We start from the raw sequence: 24,476 nt of genomic DNA on the forward strand, positions 1-24,476 counted from the left end.
CATTTTCTAAAGTGCCCATTATATCCATAAGGTTTTAAATGTTGTAAATGACTGTGAAGTACAGACTTCCTTCTGGACTCTTCTGCCCTAATAATACTGTGTTTGGCCAGATTCATATTCAGTAACTCTGATACCTCTTGACTTACTATTTAGTCAGTCCCACATCCTTATGCAAGTGGTGCTAAATTTAAAAACGGAATTAATCTATTGTGTAATCATTATATACCCTTATATCATAGGCATTATTCATTGAAGTAAACACACCTTTTCAGTTTTACATAACGGCTTACACAACCTTTTCTTCACAACCTCAGTTGGCATAATCTGAATTTCCGCCATCAGAACCAAACACCTACCAGCCTCTGTTGTTCCTTTAAGATCTGGCACAGTTAAATGCTTGGAAAGGGCACCTTTCAATTGTACTAGTCATTGCCACATGCAGCCATTTCAGTTTAACAATCTCCTTTAGCAATTGTATGTTTAACTGAATATTTTCAAGTGCACTGCCACTCAGCTGCTCCTGAAATATTCTGGTATATGTTGACCAATCAGACTAAGTCATACTGCTTTCCTCATCTACCTTTGCAACTGTTATAGTAAAAGGCATACTTTACATGAATTGTCGCTTACTTAGTGTACATACACTGCTTGTATGTACACTCAAATTTTCTATTGTAGGAGCGTTACATTTGTTGTAATGGAAAAATTAATACTTTGGCAATTTAACTAGGCTAACTACCTTTGGAATGAGCTTTGTCTGCTAAGTGTTTCACCTTACAATATCTGTGTGCTGTTTTATTTTTTTTTTCAGTGCTGTTCCTGCCATTTTTAGTCTTTACTTCTTGTGTGTATGCTGCTCTACCTGGTCCCTACTTTTTTTTTTAGTCTCAACCACCCTCTTTTACTGTTATTTTCTATTGGCTACCCACGACTGCCTAAAGGTTTCAGCCCATAAAAGACCCAACCATAGCAAATCAAGAAAAGATGGGAAAAAAAGGGCTAGTGGGTCTTGAGTGATGATCGAGAGGAAAATCCTGCATAATATACCTGTAAACAGTATCTTCAAAACATCTTTTTTTCAACATGGTTTGAATGTAGACCAGCAGAGAGCACTTGTTAGTCTTGTGAACTGACCCACACCTAATTTTTGTCCGATGGCTCCCCAGTGGGTCAATCTGACCATGAGCTGATTGCATAATTTTACTTCTCAACAAAGCAGAGGCCAGATTATCCGATGGGCCTTGCAATGTTTCAATAAATGTTCTTTTTAACCTTCCCTATCTGATCCAAATGGCAAACCAGGGAAATCATTAGCAAAGTCTATTATAAAGCATAGACTTAGGAAAAGGTGAAATGACTGTTTCAGTAGGGACACTAAGCTAAAGCACATGAAAAAAATAAGAACATTTATACAAGATAAGATTTGTCCATTTCATGTATTTCAGTGAGACTCTGTCGCAATACTAGTGGACATGAAAGAAAAACTTAAACGTGCCCAATTGAAAAAAATTCCTGAAGAATCCCTATTTTTTCTTCTTTTTTTTTTTTTTAGATGTTTTACATGACCAATATATCGCCAACTTTTGATGAAATTTCAGTTTTTTTCTTTTTTTCCCAGCATTTTCAAAGTTTGCTTAAAATTCGGTGGCAATTGAATGGAAACGTAGCCATTGTCTTGACTCTGAGTCAGCACTTATACTGCTTTGAGTCACTCGTACTGCTCTCATAGTGTTGGTTTCAGACAAAACGAATGTTTTCCACAAAAAAAGTCAAACACTAAACGCTTCCCTCCCAGAACCAAACAGACTTACAAAGTTGGTGACTAGTTAACAGTACTGTGTTTAGCAGCTAAAGAGAGAGACATTTTTTTCTCAGTAGTTGGTGATAGAAAGACGGTAGACGGTGAATATTGGACCTGCATCCATCAGTTGACCAGAAACACGTCCCCAAATGAATGCTAACGTTGACCTGTATCTGCAGAATGTGAAAATAACATTTTGCAAACATGTTTGCCTTATTACTTTGTGTACAAGATGATCATATGTAAATGTTGTGTTTACTGCTGCTGTCCATTGCCCCAAAGTAGTCAAAAAATGTATTCAGTTTATCCAGGTTTAATGGATGTTATAAAGCAATTATAGAAATGAATGAAATGGCTGGTTTGGAGCCAGATCTCATGAAAGGTTATGTAAAGAATTTTACATATATTCACATCTTCTGTGTGTGTGTGTGTGTGTGTGTGTGTATGTATGTGTGTGTGTCTGTTGGGGAGTAACTGCAATTTTAACCTCCCTTCAATGAGAAGTGAGCTGAGCACATTTTCAGCCACTTTGTTAATGACAATGACTTTCTTGTCACATTTTTCAGACTACTGCGACCTAAGCTTACTGATGCTCATTTTATCTAATTACATTTATCAAACAACAAAAGGCCAGAGCAGGCAAAGGAGATCCACACTAATTACATTAGAGCTGGAGGAAGATTGGCACATGTGATGAAGTGATTTGGCCACTCGCAGCCCTACCGACCGTGCTCAATAACTTCAAGCCCATCCTAGTTGTTTATGAGATTGAGCTGTCATCCGGACATCAGTCACTTAAGATGCTGCTTTAGTCTCCATTTTACAGACCCTTACCAGCACAAGTGGCGCAAGTGGGCACTAGGAGAGGAGTAGGATGCTAAGTGAGTCGATTAAATTAGGCAAAGATAAGGTGAAATATGGCCAGCAAACAAGAACGTCATTGAGATCATACATGTCTGTAAAAAGAATGTAAATGCTATTGTCAGACAGCAAACGGTGTTGGAAATGAGTTATTAGCCATTACGCAATGGAAATTAGACTTTTCTCCCTTGCTATTTATCATGCAAACACAATTCTGTTTACATTCTGCACTATATTCTGCTCCAGATGCTCAGCGCGGTAAACTCCAGGAGTACCAGGCAGCTCAAACAGGTCCCAGAAAGCAAATCCAGCATCTCTTTGTGGCAGTCAGTATTTTCCCCAGAAGACAAGAGTGTTGCTCTTACTACTGTACAAGCTTTCAACACAGCTCAGAATCTTCTGTTGACACAAAAGGGTGTTTGTGTGTATGGGTGCATATGTGTGTGTGTGTGTGTGTGAGAGAGAGTGTGTTTGTCTGTGTTTGTCTCTGTTTGCTGAAGGGGTACAGACAGGAACTTAGGAGTTTGCAGCTGTCACAATGAAATGTCAATTTTTCTGACACGTTTGTTATCTGGTATGTGTGAACTCTTTCTCCTTCAGACATCTGCGTCAGATATTTGCACATTCACATGTTTGAGCATTATGAATAGAAATTAGTAAGCCAGTTTAATCAAATTAACAATTATTTAATTATTTTATTTTACCTGGAGCGTGTTCTGTACAGGTGCACGATTTCTCTCTCTCTGTCTCTGTTATTTATTTACTTGTCGAGGGAGGGTTCACTGGAGAGTAATGCTCTGTTTTTCAGGGAGGGCTTGTTCATATTCACACTTTTACTATACACACATTCACACCTGCAGCCTGTTGCACCAGCTGTGCTTAAATTTGAACGTAGCTTAAGGTTAAATGTAGGGGATGAGTTGGCAATCACTTAATTTTGGTGGTTGCACAATACAAATTAGTTCCGGCTTATGGCTAAGAGATAACTTAAAATATACACCTACCCCCTACTGGGTGTAAAGTTGTTCTTAACTCAACCAATGACATGGCAGAACCGATATAATACTTGAACAGAGGTTTTTTTTTGATGAGGATGATGATGATAATAATGAATTCTTCCTCATTTACCCCAGCCACACAGATTTCGCAGAGCAGGATTACAAAATATAACTCATCTACTTACTGTTGAATTACAACATGATTTCATTAGTGTTGATGAAAAATGAAAGAAACCTGCTGAAAAAGAGGGACAATGTTTCATTATAGCCCTCTCATTAATGCCACATCAAGAATTGTGCTTTTCACTGATTGGTCACAGAAAATAAAAATGTCATTTGCTGCGACAGTATTTTGATTAGTGTAACTAAGATGAACCTTTCATCTCCATGGTGCACCTAAATTTCCACAAGTATCAGACTAACTAGTTCTAAAGTAGTGCTTAGTGTGGACTTTGCACCCTAACATGCTCCACCGTTTGAGAGCATCTTTTGCCCTAGTTTTTTTGCGTTGAGTCCTGCATCGTCAGCCCTTGTTGGTTTTTTGGCCAAGTCGGCATAATGAATCTGCATCAGAGCCAGTGGAGCCCACCCACACACTGTATAAATAATGGAGCCACCCTGATATCTGGTTTGTTTGTGGATACCCATTTTTAAGCCTCGAGTTTGGCATTTAAGCTGTCACCATCTTGTTTTTTTGGAGACGGAAGTGACCATATTTTAACAAGAGGTTGGAGCGATGGCTGAGTCTGACTCATAGATTGTGGTGACGCCTTGCAGACAGCCTATCACCCAAGCAGCTCCACCCTAAATATGCGTAACTTTGGGCCTTGATAAAATGTAAACAAGTGAGTTATAATTTAAAAAAAAAATAGTTGTACGTTGCCACTAGTTCTTTGATGTCTCTCTGTTTGGATCGGGGCCTTAATTAAGGACTTAAATGCTTAAGGTAATAAGGAAGGGGCAAATGTTGCCCCTTCGCCTTTCCCACCCAGATTTTCCCTGGCGGTTTGAAGATTGAACCACGACCTTTCAGTTACAAGCTGGTCTTGCCATAAGCCAAAGGTCAAAACACCATGCATTGATTCTTTTCGTTTTTAAACGAGGTGGGAGACTTAAAGGTGTTGCTAGCCGTGTATGATGACCTGCTGCTACTATAAAAGTTTACAGCTGCAGGTTTATTACAGGTTTATTAATGTCAAGGGTCAATTTCATCTCCCAGCCCCATTCAAATACCTCTCTGCTCAAGTGACAGATCCTTAGTCCACACGGTGAGCACACCACAGTGCAAAGCATATGGCTCGTTTTGTAGTTGAACAGACCATGAGGGAGACGGCTTTGCCTTGATGCCTCACTAGAGCTTGTGTTATTTCCCTCTGCAGTCTCAACACTGCACCTGTTACAACCCGTCCATGTGGACCAGGACATTTGCTGGCAGTCGCTTAGGCAGGTTTCTTGTACTGGGGCACACGCCGCTACTTCTTTCCAGAACCCTATTCAATCAGACCTCCATCCCACCCATCACTAGCCATAAATCCAATTCAATAGTGTCAAAAGTGACAAAAAGCTTAATATATCTAACACTGCAAAGCAACACCATGAGATGTTGTTTTGCCATTTATTTGATTTGTGCATGCTATCAATCTGGCATAGAATCACTTGCCCAACTCCATCTGCAGTTGGGCCTTTGTGTCGCCCTTTTTTTCAGGCACAATGCCACTGACAATGCTTTGGTAAATTGGAAAGAGTTCTCCCTCCACCTTCCCAACTTGCTTTAAGACTGCCTCTGCATGCTGATGTGTTTCACAGTCGCTCTTTTGTAATCCGTCAGTGTTGTCTTTATCTTGTTAAAAGTACACAACTTTGAACTTCCAGAATCCACAGTCTCACTGACCCTCTGTCACTCCGCAATATATTTCATCAGAGATCCCAGAACTCAATCCTCTGAACAATATTGCTTTTCTTCTTTCTTTTTCATTTACAGAGGTTTCAACCTCACATTTGGTAATTTTTCAGTTCTTCTCTACTGTCCGCGCTTGCGTTGCTTTCAAATTTTCATCTCAAAGCACAGTTCCTCTGATTGCCTTCATGCTGTGATTCGTAATGAGACACAGGTGTACGTGGTGTTTTGTAAATCTAGGAATCTACACAGGTACACGAAGACGGGGAATTGTCTAAGTATATTTTACTTGCAAATCTGCTAAAATCTTAATATATCTGGGGCTGATGCTTCAATAATGGGCTAAACTCCTGCCAGGCTCAAGCATCTACAAGCTCTGCTTTTGCTCTGGGTGATTAAAATATCATCACAGCTTAAATTAGCACTTCAATAGCAAAACTGGTTGTTTCACAATGGAGCAGCCAGGACTCTCTGCAAACAAAAATATACAGGGTTTTAACAAATGAAAGAGCGGGGCATGAAATGAAATGTCACAATGATTAAATGGATGTGGAAACAAAGTGTCATAAGTGTAATATGCTTCAAAAAGTGCCCAGAGCTGAGAAATGCGCATTGCTATGTAGAATAAAGAGTGGGAACACACATGAAAACGGCACAGGAGCAAAACATAATCTGAAAAAGAATGAAAAAAGACATGTAGGTATAGAGTTAGAGGGAGAAAGAGAATGCTAAGGAGGGTAAGAGTTGCTGTCAAGTGCAAAATTTAAAAGTAGGAGGCATGAGATTTCTTCACTGCTGCAACAATAATGCATATTTTGCGAATGGAGCGCTTCAGCCCGGTCCACAGCATGCCACTGAGCCCATCAGACAGCCTTTGGCCACATCCTAATCACTGCTTAATTATTTAGGCTGAACAACTGCTCTCAAGGCTGCTTTGTTTTCTTTTCCATTGTAATCCTATTGCATATGTTTATTCTCTTTTTCTGTCTGGAGCGAGAAAACAAACAAAGCCCACATTTTTTGTTTAAATTACATCGTTTGCCAAGAGCAATAAGAGTAGAGAGAACTCCCCATAGTCAGCAGTAACAAGAGTTTGATTCTTCCTTAACTTGGCCCACATTTCTATTGGAGAGTTGGCATGATAATGGTTGGAGTCTCACATTATGCAGGTGATTAAATGGTTAACAATTAATCAACAATCAGTAATGTGGAGTACATATTCTTTAATACATCTCTTAATCGCAAAATACCTGCTTTAGTTTTACTGATTAGGGCCCGAGGTCTTACAAGCTTGAATGTTTCAGCCTACAGAGAGCAGAGCACCAGCTGTTTTCTGTCCTCTGCGATTCATAGTTGAATTATTCTTAAATACTCTGCACTGTGTTGCTCATATTAATGCATTTGTGCTTTCCAAACTCGCTTGGGTCCTCCTTCTAACAGACTTTACATTAATGGTGCCTGAAACATGTTTTCTAAATGCTTTTCAATAACGGTAAAAACAGCAATGCTTGCAACGGTCCAGCGACTTGCTAGAAATCATTTAAAGGGATTTTTTGCTGATTTTTAAACAGCTTTGTGTGTCTAGTATGTGTAGATGAACTGTGGTAGACTTTCCTCCATCTAACCAGTGCCTAGATATCCCTCTCTCCCTACATCAAAACTCATTTTTGAGTTTTGCAAGCTCTCTGGGTGTTACTTCAACTACAGGCTGTACTCCTGCATTTTCCGTCACCTGTGTCGCCAATAGCGTAGACAAAAAGTATACAGCTGATCAAAAGGGTTACCCACCTCTCTCTTTCTCTCAAATTCGGACAGAAATCTGATCAAAGAGTAAAACCAGGCAGTCCTGATCGAATCTAAATCAAGACTATGTTACTGCACTGCTTTTTTGTCTCCTTAAATGTTTCCAGACACATATTTAAATACCAGATATAGCTGTAATAGCGAGAGTTTGTGAACAGGAAGTGGGTGTCATACTGTTTCCTGTACAGTGAAAACAAGGGCCGAATGGAGCTCAAACAAGAATCTGTTACTGAGTTGTCTTTTTTTTTCTTGCTTCAGATGTTTTCAGGAACATCTTTTAGCTCACTGTCTGTAATATGACATTGCCGGCCACCATTGTTTCACAGGGATCAGTCCACATTATGTCACCCAGCAGCTTGTGCGTCTTGTAAGGCATGTTACATTCTGGTAGTTGGAGGTTTTCTAACTCTTGAGCAAAAGCTTCCTTTTTCTCTGTTTTCTCTGGTCATGTAGCACCAATTTCAAAAGTACTTGTGTCTTTCTACTGCGATACAGACTAGTTTTATGTGAGGACTGTCTTTATATCAGTGAAATACTTCCTTAAGGGTTTAGTGGATTTTCACATCAGGGACCTGTGTATTCAAAGTACACTTGACCGCAAAGTCCAGCTGGTTGTGTCGACACTATGTACTGTACCCAGGCATGATATGCCGATTCATCACCCAAGTCTACTTGAATAGTTGGTCTTGAGTGCGGTTCATATGTACTTTGGTATTGTACGCAACAGGTGTAAACACCGACTGTATCAAAGCGAGAAGTGGACTGCTGTGGTGAGGAGTTTTTAACTAGTTATGAAAGAGTCTCAATTTAATACTGATGCCTCTTTATGAGACGACAGCAGAACCTGCTGCGGACAGACCCAGATCTGACTTTGCTGCCTTCTTCGACCTGCAGTCAGAGCTCCAGCAGGAGGCAGAGTATTCTGTGTGCTATAGCTGTGGCACCTTCTCCACTCAGGAGTAGAGCTTCACCTCCTCGCTCCGGAGGTCCCTGCTGATGAAAGTCCCCTGGGATGCAGTGCCCATCTGCGGTGCCCTTTTCTACAACATGGAACAGTAACAATGTCACTTTGATGATGGCGCATGTGTACTCGACTACAGAACAACTTAACTAATGTGAAAGTTGTGTGGCAGGGGAGTGGAGAGGTGGGGGGCACAATCGAACTGTACAAATATGGTACAAATAGATCTTACCTAATATGAAAACACCTACACCATTTACAATAACGTGAGAGTTGACTGTATATATCGATGGACATACTTAGCTACTGAAAAGATGTCTAAATTTTTACAGAAATTACACATTTTTACTCTGTACAGTATAAAAGATTTATGGAGGTTTCAAATAAAAGTAGATTATAAATATGTTTTTAAGTATTACAATCAATTATTAAAAGAATTTCTTTTTATGTGTCAATAGATGACTCAAGACATGGAAATATAAGTTCATCCAGTAAGTCTACAGTTGGGATGAGGCAATGGAAGTAGCTGAATTGACCAAAGAACATGTTTCTTTTTCTAATAAATGATTGCATTTCCCATTTAGTTCACTAGATTGCAATTTCATTATTTCATCATTGACTTTGGACAGACATGCATAATTCAGTGAGTTTGTCTCGACCTTCTAAATACTTAAAATCCCTCTAATAAAATAGCAGGCTATAGGAAAAAAAGCCAATCAAACTCACAGTAGTATATGGTGGAGCAGTTAAGGTTGCTCCACTGCTATTGTGTGATTATGTTTTTAGCGAGACAAAGGCTGCATTCAGACGAACTAGAGCCCTCTGGCAAAAAACACAGGGTCTTGCATGAAAAGGTGAAACCTGTTCAGCTTTTTCTAGACCACAATGGTACTCTGTAACAGACTGCCAACCTCAAACAACTAAAGACAGAAATATTAAATCATTATCAACAAGACAATCTGGGAACCCATTTGCTGTCTGTCTGACAGTGTTAACCTCTGGGGGAAATGCCAATATTGCTAATATAAGACCTGGTGTAGCAAGCAGATACCCAAGCCAAGACTTCCTCTTCTGCGGGACGTTCATTTGGTCAATACTCGGACTACAACAGAAACCAGAAACCTTCAGATATCAATTTTTTTTTTTCCTGTTGGCCACAAATTATCAGTATGATAAATTTCTTGTATAAAACTTTATCATGGAGTGCTGTGCAGTGTTTTTCGGTGACACTACGTACATACAAGATGCACTAATAATAAATCCTTTGTATTTCATAATATGACTTATCTCAAGAACTAACTCTTAAGCAGAGTTTACCAAAGACAAGAGGTTGTGTTGATACAGCCAAACAACACTTTCATAGTGAAGTGTTAGTGAAGCCTAAGAGGCAACACTCCAGGAGTCAAGCACTCTTCTCTGTTAAGAATTCAGGGAAGTCATTCAAAAGCACAAAGCAGATTTTTGAGTCTAACACAGAACTTAAGAATGTTTTCAAAGAAGGAATCAAACTTGTATTTTTTATGCTCTGCTAAACTTTGGGATTCAGTGTGCCCCCTCTGCGTGCACAGTCCCTCACTTTTGTGCCAGATGGGCAATTAGAAATATGCTTACTGCATGCTGAGCAGCCACCCACACACTGGCATCAACATTGCTACATGTGGAGAGATTACCTGTAATACCACTCGTATTATATACCTAATTCAAGGTCCTTGTCGCTAAGCTTAAAACTTTCTATGCATTGCACACAAGAGCCAATAAGGAAGACGAGCTGACGTCTGTGATTTTGTTACAGCAGGTTTAAACTGTTTAATCACAATGTAATTATGTCTTAGGAAGCTTTTACAAAGTCATTACAGGTCCAGTAATTCCAGTCTGTCATTGTACTTTAACTGGAACTTTATTACTTTGATATTCATTTTGATGCACATACTGCATAAAAGCCACTTTACAAGAGTCTATAACAATTCTTCTCATTTAGATTGACAGTTTTCCCATCTCTCTGTTAGAGATTCCCTCTCAAGTCTCCTCTTTTTTGAAGAAACTGTCCTACCCAAAAATAAAATGTTTACTTTCGAGTGACAAAGTCCTTTAACCGGCATAGTAATTATGACAGGAGCAAAAAACACAGTCAGTGACCTTATTAAACACTGGCCAAATCTGCGTAGAGAAGAGGTTGGGTTTGATAGATGGACCAACAAAATGCCAGACACGTGAGACAGCTGTTCAATTCCCATTTCCAACCGACAGAATCATTTTTTCTTTTTTAAGCATCACCCTAGTCATTCCCACCCCTTAACTATGTTTATAATAAAAGGAAACTCCCCTAACCTCAGAGAGGTTATTTTAACACAACGAACCCCTAAATATAACCAAGACATGTTTGTGCTTAAACCTAACCAAACCTCAACCCATGTTGTCATATCATAAAAGAAGTTTAATTTCACCATTCAGTGTTTCCTTATGAACAGTTCCTATCACTTCTTATGAAGATGCACACACAAAGGTTAAATATGATACAAATATGTGCCCCACAAATTACGTTAAGTACTTGAATAACATTGAGTTATGTACTTATCCTAAAGTTACGTAGGTTAGGTTTAGGCAAGAAAAGTTAAATAAGTCAAGATTTAAGAAAAGAAACAAGATGATGACATCTCTTAAAATGACTTTAAGTCCACCTCACACAGTTCTGAATACCGGCCTCCTGGGGGACAGCCGCATAATTTGTGAACCATCCACCATCACAACCTTCCTCCTAATGCGGACTTCATCCTTCGCATTGGTCACATGATCGCAGCCTTCCCAAAATATGTGGGTTACACACAAATTAAACACACATCTTATTGATGATATATACAAATTGTTGTGCATTACTATTAAAAGCATACATTTTTTTCCCGTGCGTGCATGTCAGTCCTTCTTCTTGTGTATCGAATCAGTTCTCCAATACATTTTTTTTCTCACCCTGTGAGTGAGGTGGCTGGTAGATGAAAAAAAATGACTGGTATAGCATATGTTTTTACCAGCCAAAGTGATAAATTGCCTTTTTTTTGTTTCACATATACATTTGTTTTACTATTTCATTGAGATATCATATTATATTGGAGGCAAACTTAAAAAAGAGGCCAGGCAAAATCTGAAGCAAAATGACTTAAATATACTGAACAACACATCACCAGAACCTTAGCATGTGAGTTCCCTCTGGTAAGCAGTCATGCACTGTTTATGTCTAGGGCTTTTATTGTAAAAGGTAAGAATGGAAAAATTTCTTATGTTTTTATTTCATAGCCTTTATAAGTATGCGCACAATGTTGCTTGCAGCAGACTGGTGGCAAGTAATAGCTTAGCAGATAAGTTGATTTCCCATACTGTAAACAGTGCTGCAAAACTAGTAGCGCTCCAGATGATCAGGTTTTGGTTTCAAGTGCTAATTTCAGACCCTGCTTGCAAATATCCATCACCAGAATACTCTTCCTCCTCCTCTCTCTGCAAAAAATAAAGATTAATGGGCTTCATTTTTATTCACATCAGCTAAAATCAATAAATTTTGCAAGCATTGTATCTGTCTGCGACTGTGTGATATAGTTACTTTCCTTGAAGTTAGTGTTGCCACTTCCTGTATCCTTAATTTCAAATTAAAAGCCTTCAAGTTTAAAAAGGCTTTCTGTTACTGGCACACTGTGCGCCAAAATAATTTTTTATCGAGTTCACACATATCAATTTTTTGGCGCAGTTGCTAGCGAATTTCTTGCTCTGTAGAGCCCTGCATACAGAGTGCATTAAAGTAGCGTGGTTTCAACAGTGATTTGAGACTTTTTTGACAGACACCGAGAAATGATGATGTCCTGTTGCTTGAGATCTTGAAGATAAATATAGTTTATGCAATCTGGAGGACTTGTATTTTTCCTTGGTCTTTTCTTCTTTTAAAGTAATGGCATGAATTTAAATTTCCTTTGTTGTGCTGGCTTTAAAGCATTTGCCAAATAAATGTTTGTTTTTCTTATTTTTAGGAATTGTCTTTTGGCTTGAAATGTTAGGTGGCCTCACTAGTAAGGTGATACTTTTAAAAGTTGTTGTTTCTATGTTTGGATCTGGCTGGCTGACTGTCTTATTACCCAGAAACTTCCTGAAAATGAGTTTGTTTTTCATTAGAGTAGCAGAGAGGCTCGAATGGTGTCATCTTCATTCATCTGTGTTTCTCCCACTTGACCCTCCCTCCCTCGCCCTGTGAGAGAAAAAAATCCTCATGACTGATGGACCTGCTGGCTATTTGGACATCTGTCTTCTCCTTCATAGCCCTGGCAGAGAGAGGTCTGGGTACAGTGTGACAGGCTTCCGCAACAGCGTGTACTAACACCGGGTAGAAACATCTCTGTGGCCTAAGCCTGAGAGATCAGCCATTAGTAGGTTGTCAATCTAGTGAGCGCTAACAGTCTTCTGGGCAGCTAGGAGGGAGATTCAGCCCATGGCTTCCAACAAGGAGGTAGATGTGAGATCATTAGTCTAGATAAATTTAGCTCCTGTAAGGGTATTGTGTCTGGGTTGGTGCTGAATATGGCACAATTACTGTAGTTATGTGGATAATGGAGTCAAATCTGCACAGTATAAAAGTATATTTTTACTTGACAGTGGTATTCCCAGAAGGCTGAGTCACAAACTTTGGTAGTGTTTGACATTAAGGAACACATGCTCATCAATAATAAGATGCTGAATGTCGCGTGTTAGCATATTGCTCCTTAATGCTCCCCACAAGAAGTCATTACGGAAGATGATGCACATAACTGAGGTTCTTGATATGCTTTCACAGTAGCTGCGTGACTAATAAGGTGTTGCTATCAGAAAGACTCAAACTTTGGTTAAGACTTTCTAACAATAATTCGGAACATATGTCTGTGTATGAGAAGAGGTATTAATTCAGTAAAAATCACTACAAATTTGATTTTTCTTTTTTTTCTCTCAAATATTTTGGTTTTAGCTCATTTGTTGCCAGCCTTTTTTGGATTAGCTCTTCTACTACAAAATTCTTTGAGAAATAAGTCCTTTCAAATAAATTCATTAGTTTGTTTCTATTTTAATCAAATTGTCCAAGCACTTGATTGCAAATATCAAAGTCAAACTTCTTTTTATTTGCATCTTTGAAAGTACAGTGTTTAAGATTTAGGGGGAGTTAGTGGCATCTAGTGTTGAGGATTGCAGATTGCAACCAGCTGAAACCTAAGAATTCCTTCAGCGTTCATTGTCCAGGAGGTTTTTACTGGGAGCCAAAATATCCACAGAGGTCTCTTCCTGTCCAAAACAACAACTTGGTGATTTTGAGTGGTAAAAACACAGAATTACGTCGTTTCTATTTTTTTTTAAATAAAAAATAAAAATAAATAAACATATATTATATATATATATTTGAAACACTGACTCTAGAGTCAGTGTTTCGAATATATATATATTTTGTCCATTTTGGGCTACTGTAAAGACATGGAGCATGCAACATGAAGAATTCCATAGACGAGGACATGCTCCCTCTGTAGATTTAAATAGCTCATTCAAAGGCAACAAAATACTTAAGAAAACATACTCATTATATTATTTCCATTTCTGCCAATATAGGCTCCTAAATCCTACATGCTGGACCGGTATTCAATTCCACAGTCCTTTTTTTTCAAAATTTGGCTGAACTCACAACAGTGTATATTTTGACAGTCAAAAAACATTTATAATATTTATCATTAATATAATTTTTTTTATTGCAGACAGGAAGGAAAAAAGCAGTGGTACTGGAGGATAAGCTGTTCAATATTCTACAGCTGACTAGCATACAGTTATCTAGTCATGCCGGCACAATTTCGGCAGATTGGGAAAAACCAGAAAACCACTTGTGAGTCTGTCTTGAAAAAATTCACACATTATTCCAAAAAAAAAAAAAACTGAATTCCCAAAGAGTAAAAAAGTATGCTGTTGGAGAAAATAACAGTGCAGTCTCCTTAAAGCTGAACTTCAGGAGTTTTTTTGTCTTCATTCTAATTCATCGATAAAACCTTCATATGTCTGCAAAACTGCCGTCCTGTTGGCGTTGCCTCAGGCACATATTCCCTGAATTTATTTGTCTGAAAGGTGATGTAAAATCAGAACAAGAGAACACCTCATTTCATCTCTAATACCCGCTATGCCAAATGCCCAAGAAGTTTGTTTGCTCACCAGGTCTCTGTCATAACCAACGATCGACAAGCACAAACAATCCAAAGTGGGTGATTGTGAGCTCTTAATCTGTAGTTTGTTGTTCGGAAGGTGTTTGGTGGCTTTGAAAATACAGGATGTTTTGGTATAAATGTGATTGTGTGGTACACAATAGATTTCAGATCACATTTTTCAAAAAAATTCAAATAATTTATAAGCCTTTCTTTCTTGCCAATTTTTCTTTCTTTCCAGTCTGTTTGTCTCTTCTTTTAATCCGTCTCGTCACTTTCAGTTTGCCAGCAGTACCTCACCGGCATTTCCCCTCTGGAGATAAGAAAATTTAAAATATGCATCCCACCAACACTCTGCTTGTGAACACCGAACCACACATGCACAGTGCTGCACATTTCAACACAAAGGTGTATCCAGTGCAACAGTGGTGTTGATGGTTCACTATGGCATTCTTGAATAGCATATTAATAACAAACATAGTTTTTCTGCACCAGCCACAGTGTAACACATGGAAAAAAATATATACCTTATAAACCACATGAAGTAATTTGCTTGCTTTGGTGTATTTAAGGAAGCCTTTTCTGACATACATGTGCAAGTACACACTTTCAATGTCACTGGAAATTCAGACTGTCCTTATGCAGTGTTGTATTTATAGACTGGCGGATAATGACTTTGTTTTCAGTTGCATTTAAGAGACACCGAAAGGTGTGAATTGTCAGAGAAATCTCAGATCATCCTGACGAACGAAACTGGAGGGAGGTTTCTAATTAAAAGCTACGACCAATAGAATTATAGAATGTAACGACTTCAATGATCCCCGCAGTATTTAATGTCTACTATTGCAAAGGCAACTTGTCACGTGTCACCACCACTTCCAGGCTAACGACTCTGTAATGGCCCCATTTATCCATTTAGCCTCATTGAGTTCTATGCAATGCTGGTCCTGCCAGGTTCTTTGCCCACTGGTGGATGCTTCAAACACTTGACTGCAAGTGGACCATTGGAGGGCTAGTGGAGTTGCAAAGCTGGCCTTAGCCGCAATGGATGTAGTGGTGTCAAAATCAATTCAAAAGTTTCTCCATGCTCCTGCTTTGAGATACAATGGAGATTTTATTGGGCATATAACTATTGTGTTGTGTCACATGCACAGCAAATGTTGATTATTAGATAGGAAATGGAAAACTTACAGGGAATTCAATTTAGGCTCCTTTTGATAACAGGGTGCATTGAAATGTATAAATCTAATATATAGCATGTCATTTTTATCATAATGTATCATTTTGTATCATGTCAATGCAGCAATGTGTCTCTACATTGCATTTCTGAAACCAATTACTCTGAATTCTGTGGAGCAAGGGAAAACCTGAACGTGACAAAGACATTGGTGGATTCAGCTAAATTAAAGTGACATAATCCCACCCATCCGTCCTTCATCAGGGTACACTGTGTTGTGTCACTTAATCAGCGTGAGGCCTCCAAATTAGCACAGATTTTAAACTTCAAAGGAAAAAAAAATGCCCAGGAGGAACCTTACATTTTTAGCAACCTTATTTAACCCTATTTCAAAAATTGTTTAAGGCAAAGTTTCAGCTGCTCTCGTACCAGTTTGATATTAAGACAATCATTCATCAATAGGTTTCTCTAATACAACACAGCTGTGAAATAAAGTATCTTCAGTAGCCAGTATCAAAGGAAGGAACAGGTAGTACTTGGATTAAATTTAGAAGGACTTATAATTAGCTGAGGGGGATTTGTTACACAAATTGTAATTTATTTAAACACCAAAGTAACTTTAATAGCAAGTGACAGTGTGAACTTCTTTTCAACATTTTACATAAGTGGATAAAAAAAAAAAAATTGCTAAGGCCATACACTTATCATCCCAAAAACACATCCTGGAAATTGTGGGGAAGTGAGTAGCTTACTGTGATGGTTACATAACAACAGTTATAATAATAGTAGTAGTAGTAGTAGTAGTAGTAGTAGTAATTGAAATTGTTTTATTGGGATTCCTTCAAAAGAAAAAAAAATCAAAAACGTCCATGTTAGAAAATCCTGTCATACATATATATATATATATATATATATATATATTTATATATATATAATCATATATATATATATATATATATATATATATATATATATATATATATATATATATATATATATATATATATATATATATATATATATATATATATGTATATATATAGTATTCAGTCTCTAAATTCTAGTAATTGTGTGCCTCATTGTTATGCTTTTACAAAAACTGCAGAAACTCAAGAATATCATAGACAGTGTCAACACAGTATGTGGGCTTCAGCTATGAGTTGGACTTCACTTTAAAATAAAGACAGTCATTTTACTCCCACAAGAGCTGAACTTGCCGGTGTTTTTACTAATGCTTCTAGTTTAGTTTTGATTTATATGGATTTTAATTATTTAAGATTGAGGGAGAAAATGATACTCATAATGTTGCCACCTTGCAAGCTCAGTATCCTAAATTAAGTAGTAAATTGTGAATTACATGCCCTGATAAGTTGAAAATTAAGTAACAGATGAATAATATATGTATGATTCATAAATCGCTTGAATTATGCCAGGTGTTCATATAACTTGCATGTGCTGCTGTGTGCAAAGTATTAATAGTTAAATATGCATGCACGTCTTGTATTTCCACTGTTTTTTTGTTGGGTTTTTTTGCTATATTTTTTTAAAGATTCCCCTAAATCATGCTTGTACCATGTTTCAGTAAGCTTCTATATCCTTGGTACTATTGTCAGACCGATATAGTTTTCAAGATGCTGCGGTCGTCATTGCCATAGCCACGGTATTAGAAAATCTGGGATCCTGAGTCCCCCAGTGCAATCCCATCACCCAAACAAATTTGACTTAGCCATCAAAAAGCTACTGATATTGCGTTTTCCCCGTATGCTCTATTAATTTAACCGATTTAATAGATTTTCTGTTTTTAGATTAAAAAAAATAGAGAGAGAAAAACTATTTTCTTATTATGCCTTTGGCCTTAAACAGTCAAATATGACAATATGTAACATTTTAACAAATATCAAAATCAACATAAAAACATAAATAAATTTGTGTGTAACAGTAAAATATATATGTAATTGTTAAAAGCCCCATTTTTAAAAACACAATACAAAAACTACCACCCTGCCACTCAGTTAACGTGAGAGTTTTAGACTGTATGTATTATTTGCGAACTGACAAAGCATCTTCACCAGTAAGTCTTTCGTTGTGTTTCAGCACCATGGACAGTAACCACCAGCACTTAACTAAGGTGTTGTTTCAGCACCATGGACAGTAATGACTAGAATTTGACTTATAAATTATGTTCAGCACAACAGACAGCAACCACCAGAATTTGACTATTTATTGTGTTTCAGCATCATTGACAGCCACTACTAGGATTTGATCTTTTAATTGTGTTTTAGCATCATGGACAACAACAACTATTTTTCAACCCTTTAGTTGTGTTTTAGCACCTGGGACAGTGACCACTAGAATTTAACTCTTTAGTTGTGTTTCAGCAACAAGGACAGCAACCACCTAATCTGACCCTTGAGTTTTGTTTCAGCACCACTGACAGCGACCACCAGTGTTCCATTCACTTTTAGTTACAGTTCAACAGACTCCATAGACTATAAGCTATGGGGGATTTTTAGAAGAGTTTCAGGCAAGTCACTGCAAGTTTACATTACCACAGTAATACAGTCACGTTGTATTTATGCAAAGTACACAGCCTACACGTGGCATAGTGTGGCACCTTCTGTTACACTTACCGCCTTCTTACTTTTTTGGTTTCAGTTTTCTCAAAATCCTTTCTATCTCTACCATTAGATTTTTCCCAGATTTTGCCCCTTTAATGAGTAATTAGTGTTTATTGTGGTCAACCTACAGCATAGGTGAGAATGCTCACCTATCAGTAGAGAAAAAAGTCACGACACGGCTTCTTATCCTCATCCACCCTCAGTTCCATCGCCTTCTGCCTCATACAGTCCAGACCCACCCCTTACTGTCTGCCATGACCGTCCTCTACAATACGAGACTGTATTCTTTGTACCTCCCCTTTCTCGCCCTCAGTCTGTGCATCCCAGCCTCCCTTCCTAGATATCCATCCCACACCTCTCCAACCGAAACGGCTCCTACGGTGAGAAAAAAAGAGAGCAGAACAGTTTCAAACACGTCGGCATAAATCTCACATCCAGAGCTCCCTTTTCCTCCTTCCCCTCCTGACGGACTTCATTACTTTATTCCTCTGCGCGCCAATGCCCGAGACCACGCCGAAACGAAGGATTTTTTTCCCTTGAGCATGAAAAGGATTGCCAAATCATCCGCAATCCAACATCACCGACTGAGCCACCAGCATGAGCACTGGATACATATGCTCCAGCAGAAGTTGTTGGCTAGAGAACTAAGAAATCTTGGACCACAAATACAGCTAAGAGGGGAGAGTCAGTTTTAGGTAAGTACGGTTATCCCGGCTTGAACCTCTAACATAATACGAGGATATCTTATATATATATATTTTCTGTCCATCACTGACCACGAGGTAGTGGTCGGGTAGGCAGGGCTATATTGTGGCACAATTATGGCGATGTTGCGTGGTCAGCATGTTACTGAGGTGGCCGGTTGTGTCCTTTTCAGGATGGAGGCAATTTGTTCCTTTCACTGTAAAGCTAAATAATCGGTGTGCAAGTCCTTTTCAAGCTCCGCCCGGGCTGAATGTCGACGGGAGCGTTCTGGGGCTATTAAAAATAATATCATGACTCTTGTTATCTTTTCAACCCATCATCTCCAAACATTATGCAAATGAGTTATTCTCTCCGATTATGTGCGCCCGACTGCGTTCTCTGTGCACGTTGTGAGACAGCATCTTCCCGCGGTGATGCTGCAGAAGTGCGGATGGAAAGGAGCATAAAACACTGGGAGAAACAATGATCTCAAATTTTTGGTATTGGCATATTACGCAGACCTGCCGCGGCTTCAATGAAAGGCATAACGGGGGCAACATTCAGAGGTGCATTAGCAGGCCTGCAGATCACTGTGCAGTCGGCATCAATATTTGTATTCAGGCTAATTCCGTTTACATCCATGTCATCCCGGTAACTGCATGATACATGAACTAAAAGTGAGTGTCATCCCAGCTTGGATAAAAACAGAATGAGTTGCAGTCATTCTTCTTGTTTTTATTTTTATTTTTTAATTTATTTTTGTAGTAGATTTTGTTTTTTTGGATGAATTACTCCCTGTAATGAATTCTGTGAAAGCAGATAGTCAGCTGGATCTGTGTTTCTGTGAACGTGCTGCTCTGTGTTGTACGTGGCTCCGAGCGCGCGTGCAAGAAAGCAAGCACGCACGATGCTTGTTTTATTGTACGTTTGCGTGTGTGCGCGCGCGTGTGTCACCAGTGAGGCAAAGTTGCCGTTCCATGTTCCCTCAAGTTGTTTTGATTGCTGTTCCACTGACTAACTGCGAGGGGAGCTCATGCTCTTTTACACTAGATGTCATTATGTGGCTCAAGGCAAGATAACTGTGTATGGTGCTGATACCAACTCTATGAAATTAGAGAAGCGACTTCTGTTTGAAATTGGTCCGGAAGCGTTTATCTGCACTTCCATGACTGCCACTGCAGTTTTTTTTTTGTGTTGTTTGGCATTGTTTCTTTTCTGGAAAGCTGGGATAATTAGCTACATTCACGTAGTCTTAACAAATACGTTCAGAGAAAAATAATGCACTTTATGCATTCATGCCAGGTTTAGAGCACATGACATGAGCCTATATGAATTGGCCACAATGAGCAATGCAAGATCTCAATCTAAGTGAATAGCTTAGCCTCTGAAAAGCCAGTTGTAGATATATCTGTATGGCACTGGAAAATAAGTCTGCATACTAAATGTAAACTTTAAGCTAAGCTTTAATGCTTGAAATTGCCATTATATCGACAGTAATTCGATGCATCCTGCAGTATTGTTCTGCCTTCGACTCCAAATGTGCAGTGCAGAAAATTACACTGGCAGCGGAAATAGCAGAAGAAAAGCCGCCTTATTCAGTATGCCTCATTCAATCTGGTGGCCTTTTTCAATGGCAAAACGCTGGCAACATGTAATCATTTTCAGACGGAAGGCATTCCACGTCGCATTGCCAAAATGAAAATGCCAGCAGTGGCTTCAAGCTATATTTGTGTCATGGCTTTAGATGACCCAATGTTGATGATGCTTTCAAGGACTGAAAAGAGAACATTCAGCAGCAGAGGTCCTTTTACAGACCTTGGCAGTGCAACTTACTGATGAATTGTGCGTAAAGTGTGTGGCTGATTCCTCAAAGGGGAGGAAATAAACACCGATAAACATAATTAAAAGGAATGGATGATATAATTCATGCACACAGAGCTGCTCTGTGCATAGTATCTTGTATATAGATAAGGATATTCCTTTACAAGCTGTGGTGGACAGAGATCAGTAGTCTTGTGTTTGCAGAACCCAGCAGCTCTCTCTCCTCCTCTCTGTCACTGTCTTTGTGTTCCTGTATTGGCACGGCATTGTTTTTATGTGGGGGCTGGCTGCAGCTGTAGTGGCCAGAAGGCTGCCTCCCGAGAGAGTTTGAAAAAAAATCTGTTTTTATCGGAAACAAACAACAGGGTCACGTAATGACATGTGACAAAATCTCACAGAGATGCTGGTGAGCTTACAGTATTTTGGAGAGGCAGCTGAATCATTTGACCTCCACTAGGGGCTGTCTGACCTATGTGCTGCTGCCATCAGTCCCGAAAGACCACATGGGGCCTAACTGTGCTTGTACAGTTTGATGTTCAAAAAGTATCCTCACCTCATAGGCTCATAATTAAAGGGGCTGGTGGCTGATCATAAGTGGTTAATTGCATTCTTGCACACCATGAAATTTAAGCCATGTTAAGCCTTGATTAACAATTCCAGAAGGAAATTATGTTTTAGCTTTTTTTGTTTCTTTTTTTCTTGTATAATGGCCTTTAAAACACATCCAAGAAGACGATCATAATTTGGATATTTAGCTTTCATTTGAATCTACCACTCTTTACCATCTTTTATCAGTTACTGGAGCCACTAATGTTGGGCTTTATGTGAAGCCTCAGGGAAGCTGAAAGCAGTCTCAGGAAAGCGTCATAACACTGACAAATCTATTGTTATAAACTATTTAGGTATTCAACACACAAAAATTCATCATTTGAATGCAGTGACCTCTTTTCAGTCAGTCTCCATCATTCTTTCTCTTCAGTCACAGTAGGGGACCACATGAATGTTTGTGAGTGAAAATAAGCCCCGTTTTTCTATGATACAATCAAGAAAAAATCAACAAATCAAAAGTTAAGAAAACAGGAATCAATTATTTATCAGACCAATATACAGGCACTTTCAGTTCCTGAAGGCAAAGCCTATTGTGGCCTGCCTTCTGACTGCTGATGAACCTGAATAAGATGTTACGTAAAAATCATTAATTATTAAGTTCATTTGCAGGAGCTGCAGTTATAGAGTTTTGCACTGGAATTTTAATTTCTGCAACGTCTTCTTGTGTTTGGAGTTTAGCATCGATTCTGAAAAAAGTAACCTGCTTAATTTGGCATAAATTGACTGAATTGTATCGGTGGTGGTTACTTAATGTTTGTGAATGCAACCAAGAGAAGAACATTTTTCTCACATACTTGTTCTGAATATTTCTGCTGTCAAAAGTGCAAGATCAGACCTTGCATATTTGGTTAACACACAGAGTCCTCTGCAAACTATTCATCTTGATCTAACATTTGGTTTGTTCTGGTTAGGAGACACTGGATGTAAAAGTGAGGCTAAATTGAGCCTCAACAAACCTGACCACTGTGGCATTAAGCACTGCTTGGAAGCTTAGTTATTACTCCTTAAAAAAATCTGATAACTTTGACAACACAGTAATAACTACAGTCATTTATCTTGCCTGACACCGCCTTGGTCTTTCCTGGCTTGGTGTTAGCTGCGGTTGTGCATCCATTTAAATTTTCTGCCTCATGTTACTGTGAGTAGGAGAGGCAGAGGGAGTGAGATGTTTTGATTTGTTGTGGTCTCTCACATCACTGAACAATAGAAGTCTGCACTGGCCGGCAATCACACACAGAACCTTTAAACTTAATTTGCTTCCCTGTTGCCTCCCATGTTCCCTCCAGCGATGTAATTTGATCTGCTTCAGTCTGGAAGTTGTGTCTGAGGTATCTTAAACAAAACACAGGCTTCGCAGTCGTAAAATATCTTAGGGCCCCAATTTGTATGGAGATGAAATGCAGCTGTGACCAGAATTTGGCAATTGGCAAATCTGTTGAGGAGATTTTCTTTTCCATTTGCATCTGTTTTGTAATTTTGTGGGTAGCCATAGTATAAATACATTTTGGGGGAAATGCATTGCTGTGGGGATTATCATGTCAGCATATCATGTTGATATATCATACATGGTTGCTGTATGTTGAGCATATCTATAAAACTTTCACAGTCAACACTGTTCAATGTGAATATCTTCCAACAGTATATTCTACAATATTCACATGTGGCAACTCAAGCATAAGAGAGATATTGTTACCTCTGCTTCACTAAATATTTCTGTATTAACAATAGAATAAATGACGATGTATAATGTGAAAGGAGTCACTAGTGCCCACAGAGACTTACTACCCATTTCTGCCGTTCCCTTCAGCTCCATGGGGCTCATTGTTTTGGTTTTAGGGCCTGCAGCCTTACTGTTCTAGTTCAGTCTTGCTGCTTGCATATCATCAACGATGCAGCACACTGTTTTTAGATAAAAGTATAAGCCTGCTTTACACATAGACTGAATTAAAATAATCCACATAGCCACTGTGATGTCACCCATTAGTTTGTGGACTTCTGTTTTCAAGCATCAAGTTTTGGCCCTTTTAGGCATTTTGACCATCCCCATCCTGGAGTTTTAGAGCCTGAAGTGACCATATTTGGACAAGAGGGTGGTGACACCTCACCGGCAGCCTGTCACTCATAGCGTCCACGCCCCTAATTATGTGCATCTTCAACCCTTAATAAAATTTAAATGGCTGAGTTTTTTAAAAAAAATCATGCCCCGTACAGTTGTCATGAATGTTGAAAGTAGCTATAGAGACCACAGCCATTTTTTTAACCTGGTTTTAAAAATGTTTTCTTATTGCTCCTGTGAAGTTGGGCATTTTAACATGGGAGTCTATGGGAATCCACTGGCTTTTGGAGCCAGCTTCTTGTGGCCATTAGACGAACTGCAGTTGTTGGCACTTTGGCGTTGGCTTCATTTTTCAGACCTGGACATTGCTGCTTGACGACACACTGTATGCTACTTTCCCAAGCATGTAACAGCAGACATTAAGCAGCTAAAAGGCCGGATATGACTGCTCAATGTGTAAATTAGCCACCTACATTTCCATATTGACTTGACAAGGTAATAATATTTCAATTGTGTGTTTTTAGTTTGGTGTTGCCTCCAAGCGGCTAAAAAATAAATGTATGTATAAATCAATAAGTTTGTGAACAGACGATTAAAATCTCTTAGTTTAGATTAAAAAATATTGTCGTCATAATAAGATTTGACAAATGATAACGTTCTACAACAGTTGAAAACATTTCCATAAGGAGAAACATGCAGCAGTTTCCAAAATGATGCCAATTTAAAAAGACATCATAAAAATCCAAAGCAAATACAGAAATGGAAATTTGCTGAAAATAAAAAAAATGCTACAGAGAGGCAAAACAAATACATTAACAGCAAACACGCTGCAAATACAGAGAGAATGCAAAGTCAAAAACACAATATTAAAAAAAAAAAAAAAACACATCCAGTTCTCCAGGCCACAGGTAGGAGCTGTGCGTTTTTGAATTGGCATCCCTTCTGAAACTACAGCATATTTCTTAGAAAGGGAAGTATTTGGGGCAGTTGTGGCATGCTTGTCCTTGT

At 38.7% G+C, this 24,476-nt stretch overlaps 1 protein-coding gene across 2 annotated transcripts in view; it reads left to right on the top strand.

The window, feature by feature from the left end:
- Window positions 1-24,476, top strand: part of brinp1 (BMP/retinoic acid inducible neural specific 1) — a 188,124-nt gene that overhangs the window by 23,657 nt on the left and 139,991 nt on the right. The window contains exon 1 of one of the 2 annotated variants that reach the window (XM_042509556.2): window positions 18,609-18,993. The exons of the other annotated variant lie outside the window; for it this stretch is intronic. The gene's annotated coding sequence lies outside the window, so the exon portion shown is untranslated. Of the gene's footprint in view, window positions 1-18,608; window positions 18,994-24,476 lie in introns of those variants that run through there. 2 annotated transcript variants of the gene reach the window in all.

This window comes from Plectropomus leopardus, chromosome 20, assembly GCF_026936395.1.
Source record: "Plectropomus leopardus strain MGB_pleo_1.0 chromosome 20, ASM2693639v1, whole genome shotgun sequence".
Taxonomy (NCBI): Eukaryota; Metazoa; Chordata; class Actinopteri; order Perciformes; family Serranidae; genus Plectropomus; species Plectropomus leopardus.